The sequence below is a fragment of the Megalobrama amblycephala genome, linkage group LG6 (genome assembly GCF_018812025.1).
Source record: "Megalobrama amblycephala isolate DHTTF-2021 linkage group LG6, ASM1881202v1, whole genome shotgun sequence".
NCBI classification, from domain to species: Eukaryota; Metazoa; Chordata; class Actinopteri; order Cypriniformes; family Xenocyprididae; genus Megalobrama; species Megalobrama amblycephala.
Window position 1 is genome coordinate 36,527,072 of NC_063049.1, and position 21,768 is coordinate 36,548,839.

The 21,768-nt window shown below is 37.8% G+C and overlaps 1 protein-coding gene across 6 annotated transcripts in view; it reads left to right on the forward strand.

Annotated features, from left to right (window-relative positions):
- LOC125270643 overlaps positions 1–21,768 on the forward strand; it is a 154,586-nt gene that overhangs the window by 20,057 nt on the left and 112,761 nt on the right. For all 6 annotated transcript variants that reach the window (XM_048194480.1, XM_048194481.1, XM_048194479.1 and 3 more), the window contains exon 2: positions 21,030–21,100. The gene's annotated coding sequence lies outside the window, so the exon portion shown is untranslated. The remainder of the gene's footprint in view (positions 1–21,029; positions 21,101–21,768) is intronic.

The window sequence follows — 21,768 nt, forward strand, 5'->3', positions numbered from 1 at the left end:
GATGTACTGTGAAAAGCATTAAATAAACTGACTTGACTAATATTCCCTACCTACAGTATATTAAAATTAATCATATTAAATATATTTATATGTATGTACACTAGCGTTCAAAAGATTAGGGTTGGTAAGATTTTAAAGCTTTTGAAAAAAGTCTGTTATTCTCACAATTTTTATGAAAAATACAGTAAAAACAGTAATGTTGTAAAATATTACAATCTAAAAAATGCTTTCTTTTTAAATATATTTTAAAATGTATGCCTCTGGCAAAGCTGAATTGTCAGCATCATGGCTCCAGTTTTCAGTGTCACATGATCCTTCAGAAATCATTCTAATATGCTGATTTGGTGCTCAAAATAATTTTTCAGTATTCTTGGATAAATAGAAAGTTCAAAAGAATAGCATGTATTTGAAATACAAACAAGAGCAGCTGATATATTTAGTGAACTGGGAATAGTTTTCAGTGCTCTCTGAGTGATATTTTCACTATGTCCTGCCAGAGTTGATGCACCGGCAATGAACTGAGTGGCCGAGTCTAAGCCAAGTGATGAATGGTGTGGTGAAAATTAAGAAGTTGGGAGTATGGAATGACTTAAGATATCAAATTTCCATTTGCACATTTAGCTGTACTATTACTATCCTGTCAGTAAGTAAATAACAAAGTGAGACCATAGCATGTAAAGAACCTGTAAATTAAATATTTATAAAAAATGTATAGGCAGTCCAGTCTTGACATTTAGAGTTATATTCCTTCAATGTTTGGCTAGGGTTATGTAGCCTAATAAAAGCATCTACAAGGAGCATATGTATAAATATACATTTATCTCTGACATGTTTTTTGTTGTGCTGTAATTGCGTTCTCTCCAAGGTCCAAAACACAATTTTTTCTCTCTCTTGAGCTTTGACGTTGACTGCTTGATTCTAAGTATTAAATGTTGTGGAAGCTATTTTGAAACTGTAGCTTGTGAAGCTACAAGCTTCTCATAAGTTAAAGTAGTTGCATTACTGCCGATCTACCATTTCAGTTGTTTGCTACACTAAAGTTTCTACAGAAAAATATATATTTTAAATAGCTTCAATGTAGTTAATGATGACAGTGTTGTTGTATCATTTGTATGTAGTATCAGTTTAATATGGCTATACTTATTTTAAATGTTTATATGTTGATGTACATATTGATCAGTGGTGACTGGTTGGATCTAGATGTTAGTTTTCCTTCATCGAGTGCTGGCAGATGGCCTTTAGGCAAACAGGATGCTGATGCTACTTCCACCCCCTCTCGTTAACTGGGCATTCACCAGGACAATGGCAGGAAACAAGGCAGATGAAATTTTACAGAGCTCTCCTTTCTGTTATAGGAACAACTTTTAAAATGAGCAAAGATGAGTCAATACATTGAATAGAGAGAGAGACTAGTTAGCAGTCATTGGCCTTTAATTGACCGCATTGACATCATGGATACTCTTAGAGATGGGAGATCCTCCAGCTGTTACTTGGTCATGCGGCATTGTTCAGCTTTATGGTATAGTTCACTGATGCCCAACCAAAGGTTTATTTTAGTCTTGTATAAGATAGATGTATAATATACTAATGACTATTTAAATAATATAATGATACCCCCCCCCCCCCAAAAAAAACAAAAAACATTGATGATAATATTCAGTATAATATCAAATAAAAATAACACATTTCTGTTTTGGTGTTGATAAAGTAGTACTTAAGCTTTGCTTGGGGTTACCTGGGAAACACTGTAAAAGTTGTTACATATTTAGATGTGTTTAGGCCTTTGGTGAAATACGAACTTTGAGACAAGAAATGAGACATGTAAAGCATAGCCACCTGTCCACAAGTCACCACCCAAAGTGGTCTACTTTTAAGTTAAGCCATAAAAAAAGTTCCAAAAAGCTGCAGTAATCATTCATCACACGAATCACTCATCATCATATCATTGAATGTTTTGATCTATCACATCCATTAAATAGTCATTCCTTATAGCAAATATCGTAGCTCTCTAGAGAAGCTCTTTGGCTTTAACCTGTAATGATGGAATTACTGTCACTTCATCATTCTTAACTCTTGCGTTGATTTTCTGAATGCTGCTGCCAAGACGAGAGTCAATGACATCACGTTGTAACGGGAGGACTGAAAATTATAGCTCAATGAATTGCCACTGTGGCATGATTCCGTCCCTCCACGATTCCTTTAGCGCCATCCAACTGCCGATCTCCACTGCTTCTTTGCAAGAGCCTGATGCCCCTTTCCTTTTTTAGCCCAAGGATTTATTTTGTTGTTCTCCACAGTGCTAAAAAGACCAGGTCTGTCTAATGAGTATGTTTATCAGTATTGCTGTTTTTCATAAAATTTCTGTTTAGGCTTACGGGTGATTTCATTGCTCTTTAAAGTGCCCCTATTATGCTATTTTAAAGGCTCCTAGTTTTATTTTGGAGATCTTCTACATGGTTTACATGCATTCAAGGTCAAAAAACACTTTAATTTTCTCATAATATACATTGCAGCATCATCTCTTTTCTCACAGTGTCTGAAATGGTTCGATAAATGATCCGCTCTCTCTAAACCCCTCATTTCTGATACTCTCTGATTGGTCTACCACTTAAAGCGCATGCCAGAAATGGATCTGAATTTCAGCTCCAGAGGCTTCCTCGGCACTTTTACACAGTGATATGAACAGTAACAATGGCATTGGTTTTACCTTATCTATTCCAGCCCCAGTCCTCATCCTTTGGAAGTGCATGCAAAGTGGATTCGCTTTTGCAGCACAGAAAACAGTGTCTCCTTGACGTCAACAACATGAATTAAAGGGATAGTTCACCCAAAAATGAAAAATATCCCATGATTTACTTACCCTCTAACCATCCATGGTGTAAGTGACTATCTTCTTTCGGAAGAATACAATCAGAGATATATTTAAAAATATAATAATATAGGTTTATAATGGTTGTGAATGAGGGGCTGCATTTTGAAGTCAAAAATAATGCATCCATCCATAAAAATCCATATGATGCGATTTTGTAAGAAAAATATCCATATTTAAAACTTTATAAATTCAAATAACTAGCTTCCGCAAGTTGATTTGGGCGGAACAGCAACTTTTGACCCGGACCCAATGACGAACGCAGGGAGACCCAGAGGAGAGAGCAAAACACCGGTTACGAATTAGAAGAGAAATGTCGGCAGATTTTGATATAAGAGAAGAGGAGCTTAAATTTGTTGCACAGCCCTATTTGTTTGAACCGCGAGAGGCATCTAAGCTTACAATACTCCTACATCCTGCGTCATACATCGCGTCAGTGGGTTGCTCATTTGGCGCAAGTTGAGATATTTTTCTTACAAAAACGAATTGCTTCACTTCAGAAGGCCTTTATTAACCCCCTGGAGTCGTATGGATTACATACCCAAAAAAGCATATCCAAAAAAGCATAGTTGGGGCACTTTAACGGAGCTTTAATGGTGATTAGAGCTTTGGCGGAAGAATAATTTTGGTGGTAGCTTTAGCATTATCTGCGTCAGACTAAGATGGAAGTAAGTGATACTTGAGCAAGCTCATCGTTGCATGCCTCACTGTCATCATGTCATCAAATCACCATGGCTACAAACACACTGCAACTAAATACAGTCACTGTATGAGTGCTGAGTCTTGTTCTGTACACACACAGTTCGCTGTAGTTCACGAGTGACAGTCACATTCTATAACCAAACTCACTTTTAAAAAATTAAGGTTGTGGCAATGAATTTATTTTAAATTTTCAATTTTTTCAACATTGATAGCTTGTGTGAAGTGCAGGAAATCTGTAAAGGTTTAAAAGAAAATGGAATACATACCAGTCTCAAGTATAATCCAAGTCATAAAAAATAGCTAACACCAAATACTGTCACTGATAAATAATAAATACAGTACTCAACATTTGAAGTGGATCAAAACCAAACCTTCTTCTTAGGACAACTTGATTCTTAGGACAACTTTTTTAATCCACTTCAAATGTTGCCTACTGTAATTCAAAAAGAGTAACCAATAAATATTTAAGACCACACACATATCGGTATATTTTAAATGCGGTTATCACTTCTGAATCTTGAAGCAGTGTGTTCTTGGCCCATGAGACTCGGTCTGTTTCCAGTTTGTCATCAAATGAGGAGTGCTTGACAGTGATTGATTGTCTCTACAACAGGTGAATCCAAAAAAAGTTTCAAGGCATGTAATACCCTGTCATATGGATCTCATTATTTGGCTACTGTAGGTGTCACTGCTGTCTGAAATCCTTGGAGAGCTTTGTAACTTGCTGTGGTATTCCTGAACGAATAAGTGATGACATCTAGAACTTTTGATAAATGGTGACTCAAATCATTTTTGCTGTAAATCACTACAAATCAGCACTTTTAGTTCTAATAGCACATCGTTTGCCTCATGCAGTGGGACTTTCAGTGTGAAATTCTTAATTGCTGTGCATGTTCTGTTTAATTGTATTAGACGTGTGGCTAAACAGTGTAATTCTTGGCTGAGGTTAGATTTTGTGCTTTCAAAGCTGGAACCACAACAGTGACATTTGCAGAGATTAATCTAATTGGACTGGATATGATGAGCAGAATTAAAATAAAGGTCAGTGTGGTGCATTGGCAAAACAGTGGGATTTACAGTCAAGTGGCTTCTCTTCTTTGTGTCAAAACTGAAGCTTTGTCATCAGAATGACATAACTAAAAGCTTACTCCAGACAAGGGTCTTGTTTACATAATTTGCATCAATCAGGCTGTTACATAAATTGTTTGCCATGCCCTAATGTAAGGTACAGACAATGACAAATTTTCTTTAAAAAATCTTTATAAACATTACAACTGAAATCTTATGAATTTCATAAAAAGTTACATTCTTATCATGTTTTAAATAATGACAGTAGGGTTTTGAAACCAGATTAACATACAGTCAGGTTCAAAAAGCCACTAGTAAAATAAAGATGATTTTAAAAAAAAATTATTATTTGTATTTTTTTAATACTTACTACCAAGCATCAAAATTTGAGTTAAAAGTTGCATTTAATATGAGGAATTATAAATTTCTTAATTGTTTGTGTAAAACCTGATTATCATGTTAACCAGTATGATTTGAGAATGATCCATTTTGTGCTTGAATGGAATGACCTATAAAATGTGTAGAATTTATTTATTTATTTAGCGTTGTAACTTTTCTTTGTTTCAAACTTTATTTCCAGGAGTAGATGATGAAAAAATGGTCTCAGACTTTTGGACCCCACTGTATGTAACAGTATAGAGCAATTGTTCATGTAGGCAGTGCAACAAATTTTTTTCTAGACTCTTCAAACTAAACCCACGTTTGTCCCGCCACGAAGCTTCAAGTGTTTTTAGAGGCCATGTTAGTCACTGCTGCTGTGATTCATCCTCTTCACAACGCATCACATGTTCTAACCCTTCTTATGCATAAGACCAAGGCTGCACAGCAGCATTAATTCAATCCCAAATGGACTTCATCACCCACCTTGAGGGAAATTTTCACAGGTTCAGTACAAATACATACATACAGTGTGTATATATATATATATATATATATTGGATGGATGGATGGATGGATGGATGGATGGATGGATGGATGGAAGGAAGGAAGGAAGGAAGGAAGGAAGGAAGGAAGGAAGGAATTTTGGTGCCCATTGACCGTATCTTCTTTTATATTCCACAGAAGAAAGAAAGTCATACAGTTGACATGAAGATGAGTAATTGATGACAGAATTTTCATTTTTCACTTAAAAAGCACCACAGCTTTCCCTAACTGAAAAATATAAACAGTGATTTCCATCAACAATGCTGAGATGTTTTCCTTATTAGTTGCTAGGTAGCAAATGTTCTGGGAAAAAAAAAAAATCCCACCACAGTGATAAGTGGGAATATTTATCAAGGAACCACAGCAATATTAAAAGAACAAAAATTAATTGAATGATTTTCTTACCAAAAGAGAGCATGAGGTTTACTTAATATGCTCTTCTTCCCTCTGGCATGAATGTGTAGACAGCTGTGCACTTTACACATTGCTCTACTCCAGGGAATTTGACATGACTTTCATGCATAATTCATCCTCAGAAACCTTTTAATTAAACTTCATTATTCTGCTTACTAGATATAGTTTATCAAAATATAACCAGGCAATGAGTCCCACTGGATTTGCTTGTTTGGATTTGGGTTTGCTTTTTTGTTTTTGCTAGAACATCCTCCCATATTCTCCATCCTCCATATATATAAAAAGATAAACTAAGTATTGGTGTTCAACATAGTTTAATTAATCAAAAACTTATGTCACCTTTATTTTGTTTTATTTTTGTCGAATGCTCAGTAGCGGAGGGGGTTGAGATGATTTCTGAAAACCATAATCACCACAAGTAGGTAAAAAAGATCCTTGCTGGTGATTTTACACAATCACAGGAAAACTGCAATGCCTTTTCCCTTCTAACTACAAACTCAACTGGACAGAAGTTTCCTCTTTCTTGATTTGGACCTCCTTAGTATGAAGGACTGTTAGACTCTTGGTAAAAAACAAAAATTGATCTCCATACAATAACATGAGAAATATTTCCATTAGTTCCATTAGTAGGACTTGCTAATGTGTGTTATAGGGTTGTTTTTTTAGTGTGTAGACAAACATCCCAGTGTATGATCGATTATGTGGGATGGGTTGGCATTAAGTTCATTGGGTGCCACTAAAATAACAATCTTTCTATTCAAGGAAGTGAAAAGTCCAACACAAAACATTAAGGTTGACAACATGTCAGTCATTTAAGAGTATGCTCTCAACAGATGCTTGTTTACCAAGAAAACTATTGAGTGCGAGGAATGAGACAGTTGGTATTTTCGCCCATTTATTTTCTGCATAGAGCATTCATTTGAAGCAAATAAGTAAGAAAAATACAAACTGTGTATTTAATTTTTAAAAAAAAATTATTTATTTATTTATTTATTTTTTATGGGGGAATGAAATACTTATCCAATGATGAATTTATAATTAATTGAATCAGAACAATAGTAACTAATGACTTAAGTATAATGCGCAAAATATTTAGATTTGTTGTAAAACATTCAGAGTGGAGTGATTATTCACAATGCTTCTTTGTTTGGGGAATCTCTGTAAAGGTTTATGGGTGGTGCAGTTCTTCAACTGTACAATTAACCTTCATTATTTTTTAGTCGAAATCATACATAATTATCACAACTTAATTTCATGTGTTTAATCCACCTAATATATACAAAAATGAAAGTTTACTTAATCCATTTGTGTTGGGACTGCATGAATCATTTTTGTTGACATACTGTAACTAAATGGGCAGTGGATCTGTAATTCCCAGCATGCTTTGCAAGGGACTGCTTTAAGAGAGTAAATTTAGAGATTTGCCCTGCATTTGAAATCGCATACTTCCCTACTATATAGTAGGCAAAAAACAGTATGTGACAAAAGAAGTATGTCTGAATTCACAGTAGGCTACTCATAAAAGAGTAGGCAAAAAGTACCCAGATGACCCTGAAATGTGCATACGATGGACACTTTACTATCCAGTGAGGCCAATGGAGAGGATTTATGAATGATAGTAAAGCGACACAACTGATGCTGATAAGTCACATGATAATAACAGCATGATTAGGATGTAGTATGTCCGGATTACATTCACACACACATGTAAGTAACTGTTCATTCTAATGCCTGATTTGATAAGTTATAATTCATGTACAGTCAGATTTTCTTTGTCTATGTGTACGTGTATGGAAATCAAACCAGTGACTAAACATTCAACTTCATGTTGTTTCTCTTAGTAGGATGAAAATAATCTGTTATTTAGACAGTGATTAAATTATAAGAAGAAGCGATCAAAGAACGCTCCCTTTACAATCACTGGAGCTGTCAATCAAACAAAGTTTATCAGTGACAAAACTCCCAAAGTATCACACACCAAAACTCCCGTTTTATTCAACGAATCTCTGCGTTTGCACCATTAGTTACAATGAAAGCATTCGTTAGTGTGCAGAAATTGAGTTGCAATGACGAGATCACTGCTTTCATGCACTCAACAACATGTCTGTGATCGGCTACAATGTTCTAATGCCATATTGTCAGCTGCCAGACACAGGGGTAAGTGATATGAACAGCAGGTTTACTGAACAACAATGGTGAAACACAGATTACAGGAATATCCAGGAATGCAGGCGGGGAAAGGGAATGTCATATGGGGCTTATCTGAAGCTGATAGTCCTTTAGTGTATTCCAAGGGATCCAGAGGGAACTGTGCAGCATGGAGATGGTGGAGATCTGCAGCGGTGGATAACATGGAGGGTACGCTGGAACAACAGGTAAGACACAAATGGTAAGTGGGGCAGGTTTGGCAGCATAATAGTGATGAGACCAGACACTCTGCTAGGGTGAAGAGTGCTCATAAATACTGCAGTGCTGATGAGTGCTGACAGGTGATGGCGATCAGTAATCAGGAGCAGGTGATTGCAGAATGTGACCAGGTGCGCAGGAGGAGGAATGCTGGGAAATGGAGTTCAGGGACGGTGAGACAGATATTGACTGTGACATTACTCCCCCTCCCAATAAGCGTGTCCTCGCGCCATAGATGGAACAACGGGGTAGGGAGGGTGGGTGTTCTCGAGTCTTAGCAGGAGAGTGATGGTGACGGTGCAGGTAGCTATGCAGCCTTCAGGACGGAGCCGGGAACTCAGGGGCCATGGCGGTTAAGGCATCTCAGGGGGCCATGGCGGCTCGGGCAGCTCAGGGGACCATGGCAGTTCAGGCCATTCGGGAAGCCATGGTGGTTCAGGCCATTCGGGAAACCATGGTGGATTAGGCAGCTCGGGAAGCCATGGCGGTTCAGAGCGTTCGGGAAGCCATGGCGGATCAGGAGGTTCAGGGCGCCATGGCAGATCAGGAGGTTCAGAGTGCCAGGGTGGTGCCACTATGGCCATGGTATATAGCCCCCCCCCCCAAAAAAAATCTTGGGAGGAGCTACGGGTCTCTGGGCAGGAGCAGAGACTGGAGCGGGCTTGGGGATTGGAGTGGGCTCTTGAGCACCCTCAAGGACTGGAGCGGACTCTCGAGCAGACTCGGGGACTGGAGCCATCTCTAGGCTCTCAACAAGGAAGGGAGTCACCTCTGGACTCTGGTTGAGGCAGGGAGTCACCTTGGGACAAGGAAGGGAGTCGCCTCTGGACTCAGGACGAGGAAGGGAGTCGCCTCTGACCAGTCAATCAGCCACAGGTCCTCCATACTCTCTGGAGAGGACTGAGGCATGGCAGCAGCCATCTTAACCGAGGGTTTGGGTGTGGCAGCACTCTTGGGAAGAGGCTCTTGGGCTGGCTGGAAAGCATATGTGGGAATGAAGCTGTCCAAATATATGGAGATGGCCTCTCTCCAGTCTAGCCCAGCAAGATCAGGGAGTTCCCAGGAATCAACATAGTTGACACCAATCTTAAATACTGGCTTGATGTTCTTGTCTTCCAAGGGGCTGTTCTGGAAGTGGCGACAGAATTTTTCTGTGTAGGAAAACAGATCGCGGCTGGATTGCGCTGCCGCCACAATCTGTCCCACGAAGTCTCACACTTCAATTACATTGCTGTCCATCTTCTTTGTTTGGTCTGGTCTTCTGTCAGCTGCCAGACAGGACACAGAGGTAAGTGATATGAACAGCGGTTTATTGAACAACAACGGTGAAACACAGATTACAGGAATATCCAGGAAAGCAGGCGGGGAAAGTCATATGGGGCTTATCTGAATTTGATAGTGAGACAGATAGTGACCGTGACAGATATAAATGTTATGCAACATTTTTTACGATTTGAGAGCTGCAAAAGAGCTAAAAATGTGAGAGCTGTAATAGTAAAAATGTGCTAAAAGTTTCCGAGAGAGTAATAGGCTGCTTAACTATTTTTTAGGCAAAGATGTTAGCCAATCACAGCAGCAGGTGTTTACACTGAAGTCTCACAGCAGACACGCCCCTTAAAACAGAGTGTTCAAATAAGAGGGCTAAAAGCAGGGTAGGAAAATGCCTTTTATTTCTAAATTATTTTTTTTGTTTTTTATTTTTATTAATTATTTTTTATGTAAAAAGCATACTAACATTATAAGTGCACCCCAGCAAACATTATAAAGCAATAAAACAACGCAGTTCATGACCCTTTAAACACCAACTATTAACAACTCCCTATGTTAATCTTGTGCAAAAAATAACACTTAATTTCAGCATTTATTTAAACAGAGAAATTAGAGAATTAGAGAAATCTGCTGTAACTTAATAATATTAAGTTCAGCTTACTACAATGAAATTTGGAGTTCACGCAACTTTTTACTATTAAGTACAATTAACTTTCATTATTATTTGAGTGTAACAAGCTAATTTCACTTAATTTCACTGTTCGATTTTACAATATACTACCTAAACACTGAAAGGGTAGATCTGAAGATAAATCTAAAGTAAGACATCTGTTTGAAATATAAAATGTAGTAATTGTTGTTCTTCTGGACAAGAATTGCCCCACTTTTTTTTTGTCCCACTAAGGGTTCATCTGATACTATCATAACAAATTACAGAGCACAAGTCATTAAAAATGAGTGGATTCAAGGATTCATGTACAAATCTAGAGCACATCTTAGACTTCTGTTTCATTCACCATGTAGGAGGAGAGAAAGAAAGAAAGACAGAGAGAGAGAGAGAGAGAGAGAGAGAGCACTCAAATGTACTTGACAGCTCTCCAGCTCTCAGTTATGCAAGGATCCCCACAGGCATCCCATTTCTCGCCTCAGTATCCAGACACTGATGTACATTAGGGTCTGAGCAACTAGAGACTATGGCTTAGTTCAGACAAGCGGCAAAAATCTGATTGTTTTGGCTGATCCGACTCAAATCCGTTTAGTTGTTTGTAGTCTAGTGATTCATGAACAAGTCTTTCCTCTGAACCAGTTCTTTTGAATGATTCGCATGAACTGATTCGCAAAGTGTTTGTAAAGCATTCCACTGGAGAACTTTGGATATAAAACTCAAAAATTACCATGGTGTCCATAGTTTCCACCAAAATACCATAGTCACTACAGCTATTGGTGCTGTAAAACTGTGGTATATGCCACAAAAAGGAAACCAAGCAAAAGATGAATAAGCTTATTTTTACTGTTTGAAAGTGCCACATTAATATTGCTAATTGACTATAGTGTATTTTGGTGGAAATGTGTGGTGATCCTGGGAATTTTCACAAGAAGGGTGACATTTGAACCTTAAAAAAACAGCAGTTTACATCATCTTTATAATGAATGGCTATAATAATGATATGTAATGGAAAAAAAAATATTACAGAAGTGAAATGTTTAATTCTGTATTGGGACAATTGAACTAAATACACTTTTAAATGATAATTCAAAAGAATCTGTGATTTGGTTATTTTAAACCAGTTCTTTAAAACAAATTGATTCTCAATGAATCGCTCTTTCCAATGTTAGTCTGTATATCAAGCAGAATTTATTTTCTCTCATTTGGGATATGAAGTAGCCTAGATATGCAGTGTCTCATTTTCTCTCACATGTGTCAATTATTCTGTGTTGAATGGTGAAAAAGTAAACTGTTTTGGATGTAGAATATGTATAATGCTCCTGCTGCATATGTTTTCTGAAGGATGATGAGTTCAACACCATCATGATGGGCATAAGAAGTGGTGGTATTTCAGTTTTCAATCCTCTTTCACAATGACAGCTTCCCTCATGTCTCTTGCTGTCACTTATATCATTACTATGGCAACTGGTATTGATATATACGGGATATTACCCACACTATCTGAACAAATGGATCTGACTTCATCACTTGCAACGTGACAGTGTGGACAGTCAATCTTAAAGATTTAATTTGATTCGATTTACATGCAAGAAACCCAGAGAAACAAATAAGCACTATTCAACCAGCAATTTCAAGGTTCTTTTGAATACATTGTCTATGTTAGTAATGCACATTTTAATGGATTTACTTTGCAGGAAGCATTGGCATGAGTTCATCTCAGTGGGTGTTTGACAGGTTTATTTTAGAGTCAGTGAGGACACATTAATGTAGCTCAGGCTACTCTCAAGGACCTTAGAGAAGACTGTTCTTCCTGTGTCTGTTTCCCACCAGCCTTTTAAATGCACAAGGGCATTATAATGTACATCCTGCACAAAGGCTTCAGTAGCCATACTGAATCACACATGAGAGGAGTTCTGGTTACAGACACCCAGAGCTATGTCCTGGCTTTATCTTGGGATTCTCATTTCCCATTAGAGAGTGTCAAATATGATACACCTGTCTCTACGCAGGGTCTAACCCCAGCAATCGTCACCAAGCTCGCTGTCTGACGTATGTTGGCACCAGTAATGGAACAACTTTCCATGTAAATTTGACAGCTGAATGACCCCATCTGCATTACCATTAATAGCTGGGTTTGGTCTGAATTGCTATTTATGATACTAGATATTATTTTTGTGAGATTTCATAACCATTTAAGAATTGCATAAGCATTTGTTTATTTATTTACTTAGAGTATTTATTCTAAATGTAATTATGTACAGGGGTTGGACAATAAAATTGAAACACCTGGTTTTAGACCACAGTTATTTATTAGTATAGTGTAGGGCCTCCTTTTGCAACAATTCATCTTGGGAATGACACATACAAGTCCTTCACAGTGGCCAGAGGGATTTTGAACCATTCCTTCGGAACAGTGGCCAGGTCACTATGGCCCTGTTTACACTTGGTATTACGATGCGTTTTGGTCGATCGGATCACAAGTAGAAGAGGGAGAGACATACTCATTTACAGCTGGTGTTTTAATCCGTCTTTTTTTTTGTCTACTTTCAACCACTTCTGTCCTGATTTCTTCAGAGTGATGTCTATGGGCGGGTAAACCCTAGTGAAAAATAAATATACCAAAATGTATTTGAAATACATTTATTTTTTGCTAAGTATACTACAAATACATTTACATATTTATGTACTTAATATGAATACCCTGCAAGTGTACTTTTAAATTGGACTTTAATTTTGTACTTTAATTATGCGGAAATAGTGCTGAGGTCTAACTAAAGATATACTTTAGTATATTTGATTTTGCTAAAATGGAACTACTGCAAGTATACTTTAGGTACACTTTAAATATCTTGCATTTAAAGACTGATTTTCAAAAATTATTATGTGTATTAAAACACATTTTTGGTTTAATAGTAAGAAATGTGCATTGTGAAATAAAGAAATACACCATATAATGTTTAATTACTGTATATTTACTGTATATTTATATCTGTAAGGCTCAAGCGATATGTCAGTAAATACGTTAATGGATTTGTAGTATACTCAGGATGAAATAAATGTATTACATTTTAGTATAGGTTTTTTCACTAAGGAATGTCATTTTTTTTTTTTTTTTTTTCAGATCTTTCGATCTACTGGCCAAATAAGCTCAAGCAATTTACATATGAACGTGCCTGGAGATGATAGAAAAACATGGCGAGGAGCAGCTTTTGTTTCTGCTCTGATAGCTGTAAGACGACCCCAAACAATGTGAGTGTGTGGTAGAAAACTGAAATGGTGAGAGAAGATTGTGCTAGGTACATTTTTCATCTTCAAACCAAACTTGAGTCTCTAGCCGACAAAGTTTAAATCCCATCTGACTAGCATGCTTCCCATAATGTTTACGCATTAAGTCAGTAGGTGGAGAGTAGGTGGTCTTTTGTGTCTGTTCAAATGCATTTGACTACATGATTGTCTACACTACAAAAGCAATCCAGTGGAATGTGTTTTTGACTACCTCTGGAAATGGTCAAAAGTGGACAAGTTCAAAACATTTTAGACCCTGTTTACACCTGTGTTTAGCATCGTCCACCTGTGATTGTATCAACCAGAATGCATCTTATAGGGGCTATTTGTAAGATTTTCACTTTAATAAAGCATAAAAATACCCCAATATGTTTGCAGATATTTAGGAAACATGCTAAGTTCACCTACTTGTTTCTCAGAAAAACAACGCTACAGCCAGACATTCTACTTTGAAATGTGCGTTCCGTGTCGGAATGTCTGTCTTTGTTTTGGTCTGTGCGAAACCGCGTGCTACCAGTTTATCCAATAGTATTTCGACATCACAGGTTGCCAGTTGGCGGAAAACACCGCATATTGCAGCCATGGAAACCAGCAAACAAACTGGGTCAGAGAATGGCAGAGTCTACCTGAACCAAAAAGCCTCTGCATCCATCTAAAAATCTCTATGAATGACAGCATATTAAAACACAGATAAATCAACTCATCAGCTTACAGTGTGTAAGTCTCCTCAGCTTTCACTGTCAATTGCGCTCCCTCTTGTCGCATATCCTCAAGCTGGCCACCAGCGTCTTTGAACAAGGGGGTGGGGCAAACAATATTTTGAATTTGGACTGCAGTACCTATTTGACCACTGGGTGTCATTCCTACATAGAGCCCCTTTAATACCAGGTGTAAACAGGGCCTATGTGATGCATGCAGGAGGAAAACATTTTCTGACTCGCTCCTCCAAAATACACCAAAGTGGCTCAAAAATATTTATATCTTGTGACTGTTCATCAAACTATTTTGTCTCTAGTCTTGCTGTGTGTATTGATGCATTATCATGCTTATACACGGCACCCCCTTCAGGGTACAATGTTTGAACCATTCGGTGCACATGGTCCTCCAGAATGGTTCGGTAGTCCTTTGCAGTGACGCACCCATCAAGCACAGTAGGGAATGCCATGATATTGCAGCCCAAGCCATCACTGATCCACCCTTCACTCTGGGCAGCAACAGTCTGGTGTTAAGCCTCTTTGGATCTGGTCCACACTGTATCTTCCACGGATGTAGGAAAGACAGTGAAGGTGGACTCATCAGAGAACAATACATGTTTCACATTGTCCACGGCCCAAGATTTGCACTGTTGGCACCAATAAAACCGACATTTGTCATTGGCATGAGTGACCAAAGGTTTGGCTATAGCAACCCAATCATGAATATTGACTGTTTTGGTGGAAACAAGAAAGTCGAGATGCACATTTATTTCTGCAGTGATTTGGGAAGCTGTGTTTTTTGGGATACAATCCAGGTTAGTACCTGGACATCCCTTTCAGACAGCTTCCTCTTGAGTCAACAGTTACTCCTATTGGATGTGGTTTGTCTTACATGGAGTTTTGCTGACATTACCCTGGATACCACAGGTCTCGATACACCACAAAGACTTGCTGTCCTGATCTCAGATGAGCCAACGAGATACGCACCAACAATATGTCTTCCATTATGTTGTGTGGATTACAATATTTTATGTACAGCTGTGCTTTTGCTCTGCTAATTTAACCTTCACACTCTGATCTTTCTGAGGGAATGTAAAATCAGTGAAGATTGGCCACTAGCATATATAAGCGTGAAATCTCCAACACTATATTGGCCAGTGTTTCAGTTTCATTGTCCAACCCCTGTATATCTATATTATTAATTTACTTATTCTTTTTTTTTTTCTTTTCATTTTTATTAAAACATTATTATGGCACAAGTAGTTTTGCTGACCCAGTGCAGCTGTTTTCGGTTGACCCAGAATTTGCAATGCAATGGATCTGTAATATAGCTAACATTTTGGCTGTCTGAGTTTAATTTGGCTCATGCTGCGCCCAGACAACTACGACAGGATGTTCCCAGAGGCATATGGCATGCTCACTGGGCTCTTTCGCTCACAGCTGTGGCCTATACACCCCAGGCTCTCAAATAACAGCACCTGTCCTTGTTGTGTCCACTATGGACTCTCCTGGGAAGTGTGAGAGAGAGCCACGATTTCTCAGAATGCATAGGTCAAACATCTGACAACAGCATGAACTCTGTGTTTATTGCTTTCAGAATAAACTGGGGGCGCAAACGTGGGGGGAACAGTTGTGGATCAATAACACCTCCAATTCGGTTGCTGTGGGACCCAGTTTCAGTCACTTTGAAAATGGCTGAGGTTTAATTATGTGTGCTGTCCATATCTGACGCATTTTCACATCTCTTGACGTCAACTGTAAAATTACAGTGCCGCACCTCTTATATTTCATCTGTTCATTTGGACAAATAGGATAATTTGTGGCGGGTCAGAAAATAGGACTCTCCAGACTGGCATTCTTGTACTTGTGCTGCATTTAGTGTGCATTTGTGTCTGTATTGCTGTAATGTGTACATTGTCTTGCTATTTATGGGAATCTCTGCATAATCTCATTTCTGCATTCTCTGACTAAAGGTCTCTTGTTGTACCATGTGAAAGTTGTTAAAACTGAGCAGATCACCCAACAGGCCTTGCAAGGATAAAAACTAATTGAAATCATATATCCTCCTGGGAGCCATGCACATTTTTGCCTCTGTAGGGGACATCTGTCTTTTTTCTTTGAGGGTTTGTCACATTAACTTCCTCTACCTGGTTTTTGAATATTGTTGGCTCGTCTTGTACAAGAAAGACATCAATATTTATATCTGTATATCAGGACTAACTGCACGTTTTTTTTTCCCAAGTTGGATAAACTACAGGTAAAAATGTATCAGTATCAGTTATTCAACAGTAAATGTTCATGTTGATCCACACTCCAATCCAGGGTCACATGCAGTAATATAACACTGTTTGCTAACCGCCACAACAAGAAAAGTGCAGAAGACGAACAGTGCATATGCAAATGACTTGAGCGCTTGAAAACAAAGTCCACTAGGTAGTGCGTATGCTTCAAATGCTTCTTTCTGCGCTCATGGACAAAGAACAATACTTTGAAAGGCTCGAGCCCTGGGTATACTTCATCTTTTTACGCCTATGCTAGTATATGCGCACAGTCGATCACACAGCCTTGGAAAGTATACTTTATTTGATTAGTACGCAAACACAGGTGTTTGACGCATGCGCAGTTTTGAGCAATCTCTAGCCACAAGTTACAACCCATGTAAACATCTTTATATTCTTTCATGCTAGAGTTGTACAAATGAGGTTACTCTTTGCACAATCTCTCATCTATGTAGGCCTCCATCGTCGCTGTAGCTTGCATGCGTTCCGGTCTGTTCTGTTTATGCAGTTTTTCTTTGACTACCTTGTGAATCGACACCCTTAGGACAGGGTTGCCACCTTGTGGATAAACTAATTACTGCAAAAATTTAATGTGCATGTGCGACCTGCGAGTACAAGTACGCACGGTTGCAAAAATGCGGAGGTGCGCGTATTCTTCTGATGATGAAATTCAGTCACACGCACTTTACACTGAAATAGTAGTTTAAATATAGTTTAAGTGGAGCAAATTGTAACACTCCTAATGCACAAGTTTTATTTTTCATTACTCTATTTATTTTGTACTTTTATAACACAAGATGCTTTTCGGTTTTGTAGCTGATTGTGATTTGTTTTTATCAGTCTAGGTCAAAAAATGACCTATGCAATAGTGCATTCTGTTTACTGCTTAGTGCTTAATACAGAAGGCTGTACTGTACCAACTACTTAAGAGGGACTAAATTTTACTAGGTGTAACAAACTGTAATTTGTTCCTTTGTCTGTTAACGCTTGACTTGGCATTGTCAATACAATAAAAATAATGCATCTCTTGATGGAAATAAATGTTATTTCCATTACAGTGCAAGAGTCGAGCACTCTGTAAAGTCTACTCCAGCACATCCTAAAGATTTTCAGTGAATTTAAGGTCTGGACTGTCAATTCATGTGTGAAAATGATTCTTCATGCTCCCTCCCAACCAACCTTTGTCACCCTGGAATATGGCCATGATTTGTCTTCCTACATTGTTTAAGAAATTAAAAACACACTATTTAAATCCAAACAGAGACTTTTTTTATGAAGAAAATCTATTGATTATATATAAAGAACATATATAAATTCGTAGTGTTCCACAATAAAAGGTAAATTATTTATTTATTATTATTTATTTTTTTCTCAAAATTATAATCATTATTGTTTATAGCAATTATGTTATTTGAGATCCTGTTTTTATTGCCTGTATTGTATTGCCTCAGGATGTCCCAAACATTACAACAAAGTGAAAAGAACATTCCAAAAGTCCAAAGACATTTTGTTTGGGGCCTCATGAGGATGTAAGATTAGCCGTGCTTGAAAACAGTGTTTTTTGAAGTTGAACAAGTGATATAACTCTATATTATCACATCAAATGCACCACAGTCCCTTATTCCCTTGGAAGGAGCTCTTATTCAAATGTCTTGTTTATTTTACAGATAACTGGAAATTGTACAAGTAAATAGTCAACTCCCTTAAAATCCTGGTTGCATTCCTGAGGGGGGACCAGTGCTATGTGGATGGTCTTTATTGATTGTTTTCACTGAGTAAAGACTCTCCCATCTGCCCATTTCCTGTGCTATCAAAGACAGGGCTTGATTAGATAGAACAAACACACGTTTGGCGCCTTTGTTTCCAGAATGAATTTGTGCTGCCCAGGTCAATGTGTCACAGGTCACAGGCTGCGATGGGGTTCAGGACCCCATTGTATGTACTATGAAGTCAAACATTTTGTCCGAGTTCAGGAGTGATCCTGAATTATTTATACATTTTTGAAAGATTTATCATGAATGTTTTCTTCTGAAATAGAATGCACCTACCAATATGAGTACTTTTTTAAAATTTCATTCCAGCCTCTCTTGGATGAGTCATATATTTAGCTCAGTCATATGTCAGGAGGTTAATGCTGGTAAATTGCAATTTCCTACCCATGGATGTTCTCTTAGATGTCCCTTCAGGGTCTTGTCGGAGTCTCTTTTATTGTTATGTCTAGTATAGTGACAGTTATGTCGTCGATCATAATATTGCCCAATGAACTGATTTGATTCTTTTGGATATTTACATGCCAATGTTTATCCAATTAAAATTAAAGAAAGCTTAATTTGCACGTAATGCTAGTCACATGTGCATTTCATTTATCTGTGCATGTTGTTTGGCCAGTCATGATCATTTTAATTAAATGTGCTGTCGTTTCAACAATATAATCATTTTTGGTGATGTAAGAACTATGTGCAATTAGTGAAATAAACAAATGGAAGAATAGGCTTTTCTCTGTGTGTTTTCCATTTGCTGTGCTTCGGTCATGCCTTTCCCTATAGGCGCATGAATGTGTGAGGATGAAAGTGAGTGTTACTCACCCATCTGTGAATTGTAATAAAGCACGTTTTTATCAGATTTTGAAGCTAAATGCAGGTGACACTGGCCTTGGGCAGCCTCCACCCTGTGTTATTTTCCATTAGTGTGGCCTGCCTGCTATTTAGGTCATTTAGGGCTAACTGTGTTTTTATAACATGGATGTTAATGTTGTTGCATCTCCATTGTGTGAGATTGTGAGAGATTCAAGTCATTCATATCAAGACGGCTGAATAGATTAATTAATGTGAAAACAGATTAACCCATTTAGAAATGAGTAATGTTAATTGGAATATATTCTCAGGGGGAAGCAAAGATATGCAACTTCAAAGTATAGGTAGAAAGCATTAATGTGCCTACAAACACTGAAAAGACTCTATAGTTCTTCCCCATGTACTAAATCAACATCATTTGCAGTCTTCCAAGAGAGCTGATGTTGGAAGTGGTCTTTAATTTATTCCTTTCCATCTGACTTTTTCTGTATGTCCTTGTCTTTGGCATTGATTTCAGGATGACAATTTTGGTGTGAATTATTATTTTAAGATGACTAATGTGGCATTTTTAATACTCTGAGCTTGTTTTTAACCTAAAACTATGAATTTTTGGTTCATTTTGGGGTTACTTCTTAACCTCTTGGTAAAAAATCATTGTAGTCTCTTCAACTGCATTCCTCACCTGGCAGAACTGCATCATCATTCCTGCCGTATCTCTGTGAATACAGATGAGTACTATTTATTTAAGGCAATGACGTAGGTTACTGTTAAAATTCTTGGATAAAGCAGAACATATGGTGAACACGCATTCATGTGGGCAGACGATTGAATGCTTATCTCCTGTTTGTCAAGTGTATGTTAGCCCACCTGTTTCACCAGCTCTGTTTCAGTGGACTTTCCCTCTGATTAGACACCGTTCTACGTGTTGAGAGAGATTGTTTTTTTTTTTTTTTTTAGCTTGAACACTGAACATGATCTTTTCAGTTGAAACAGAATAAATAAAACACATTTTCCTCTGTGTTCAAGCTAAAGGAAAATGGGCACCAAAGTATAACATTTCAGACTTGAATAGTATTGATGATGACTCCACGTCTCCAAGGCAGTCTTGTGTTTTTTTTTTGTATGGCTCTCACAGTTTGTTTTCCATTCAAGTGTTGTAAAGACTTCACCACAGTGCTCTCTGGGATTGCCCCGTTTACTTAATTCTGTCCAAGATGGTGGACAGCATATGTTCTCAATTTAATGCTGCACTGTGGCATGTCAAAGGAAACATCTGGCGGGCAATACTTCCTTGGTAAACTTTTTTTTTTAGTCTTCACTCCCAGCATGATGCCCTTTAGTTCTCAAAAGTATCTGATGACATGCAGAACAGACATTATTCCTGTAAATTTACTCTAGCTGGTATAAATTCAACTATATCATCTTCTTATTTTTACTGTTTGAGTAACTCTTTACCTCATATTCACCCTATTACATAAAAATAATGCCTGCTAGGTCATTATTTCCATTTGGTGCTTAATTACACATTACATTTGTTCATCAGGCTACTAATAAATGAGCAATTCACAGTCTGTTTATATTATTTTCAGACAACTAAGTTTTTTTATACTGTTAAAATCAAAATATATAAGATTTTTGGATTAAAATATCCAAAAATCACTGGAAGAATAATGTTTTGTTGACTTGTGTACTTACATTATCCCAAATGTTTCCAAGAATGTTTAAATCCAGAGAAATAATCAATTTTAAGGAGGACACGGACCATGTCCGTGCATCGCCTATCAGTGACATCATACCCGCGTTACCCTTGATTTCCGGTTTTATTTATTAGAAACCATGGAAACACCAAAGACGCTTTAATATTATGTGTTTTATTAGACAGGTGAGCAGCTGTTTGGATGGACACATTCACTGACAGAAAACTAATCACTGTTCTACAGCTCAACACAGTAAGTCTTATTGTTTAAATCTCGTTTTCTTGATTTACAGTGAGTACCATGTTTTACCATGTCTTACCATGTCTAATATTGATCTAGCTTACTGCAGTGTGCAACAAAAGTCTGGGGGATGGGGGATGGGGGATGGGGGATGGGGGGGGGGGGATTTTCCCCGGTAGGATTTGTTGACATGGTTTTAAAGCTATTGTTATCCAATTTGTTGGCCTTAAAATGTCTTAAAAATGCACATATGTACACCAGGGAAATCTAAATTTTCCCGGGGGAGCATGCCCCCGTACCCCCCTAGCAAACATTTTCTGACCTTGGCTTGGCTTAGATTCTATCTAATGAAATTTCTTTCAAAACATCCCCCCCTCTGTTTTTTTCACAAATCGCACCATGTATAGTCATGTCAACTTTACACTGCAAATGTGGCAAAGAAGAGCTTCTGTAGAGGCATTTAGTCTACACAGACTGTTTAATGCTGCTCAGAGGTACAGCAATTGTAAATGACACTAAGGCATGGGTTGGGTCAGAGCAGGCATGTTTTATGGAGTATTGTATCCTTAAACTGATTTTTGAGCTGGCACAGAGCAGCCTTAGATTAGTTCACTTTCTGATGAACACATAATTATTAATAAATATCCTGACACATCCGAGCTTTATAATGGCAGTATGCA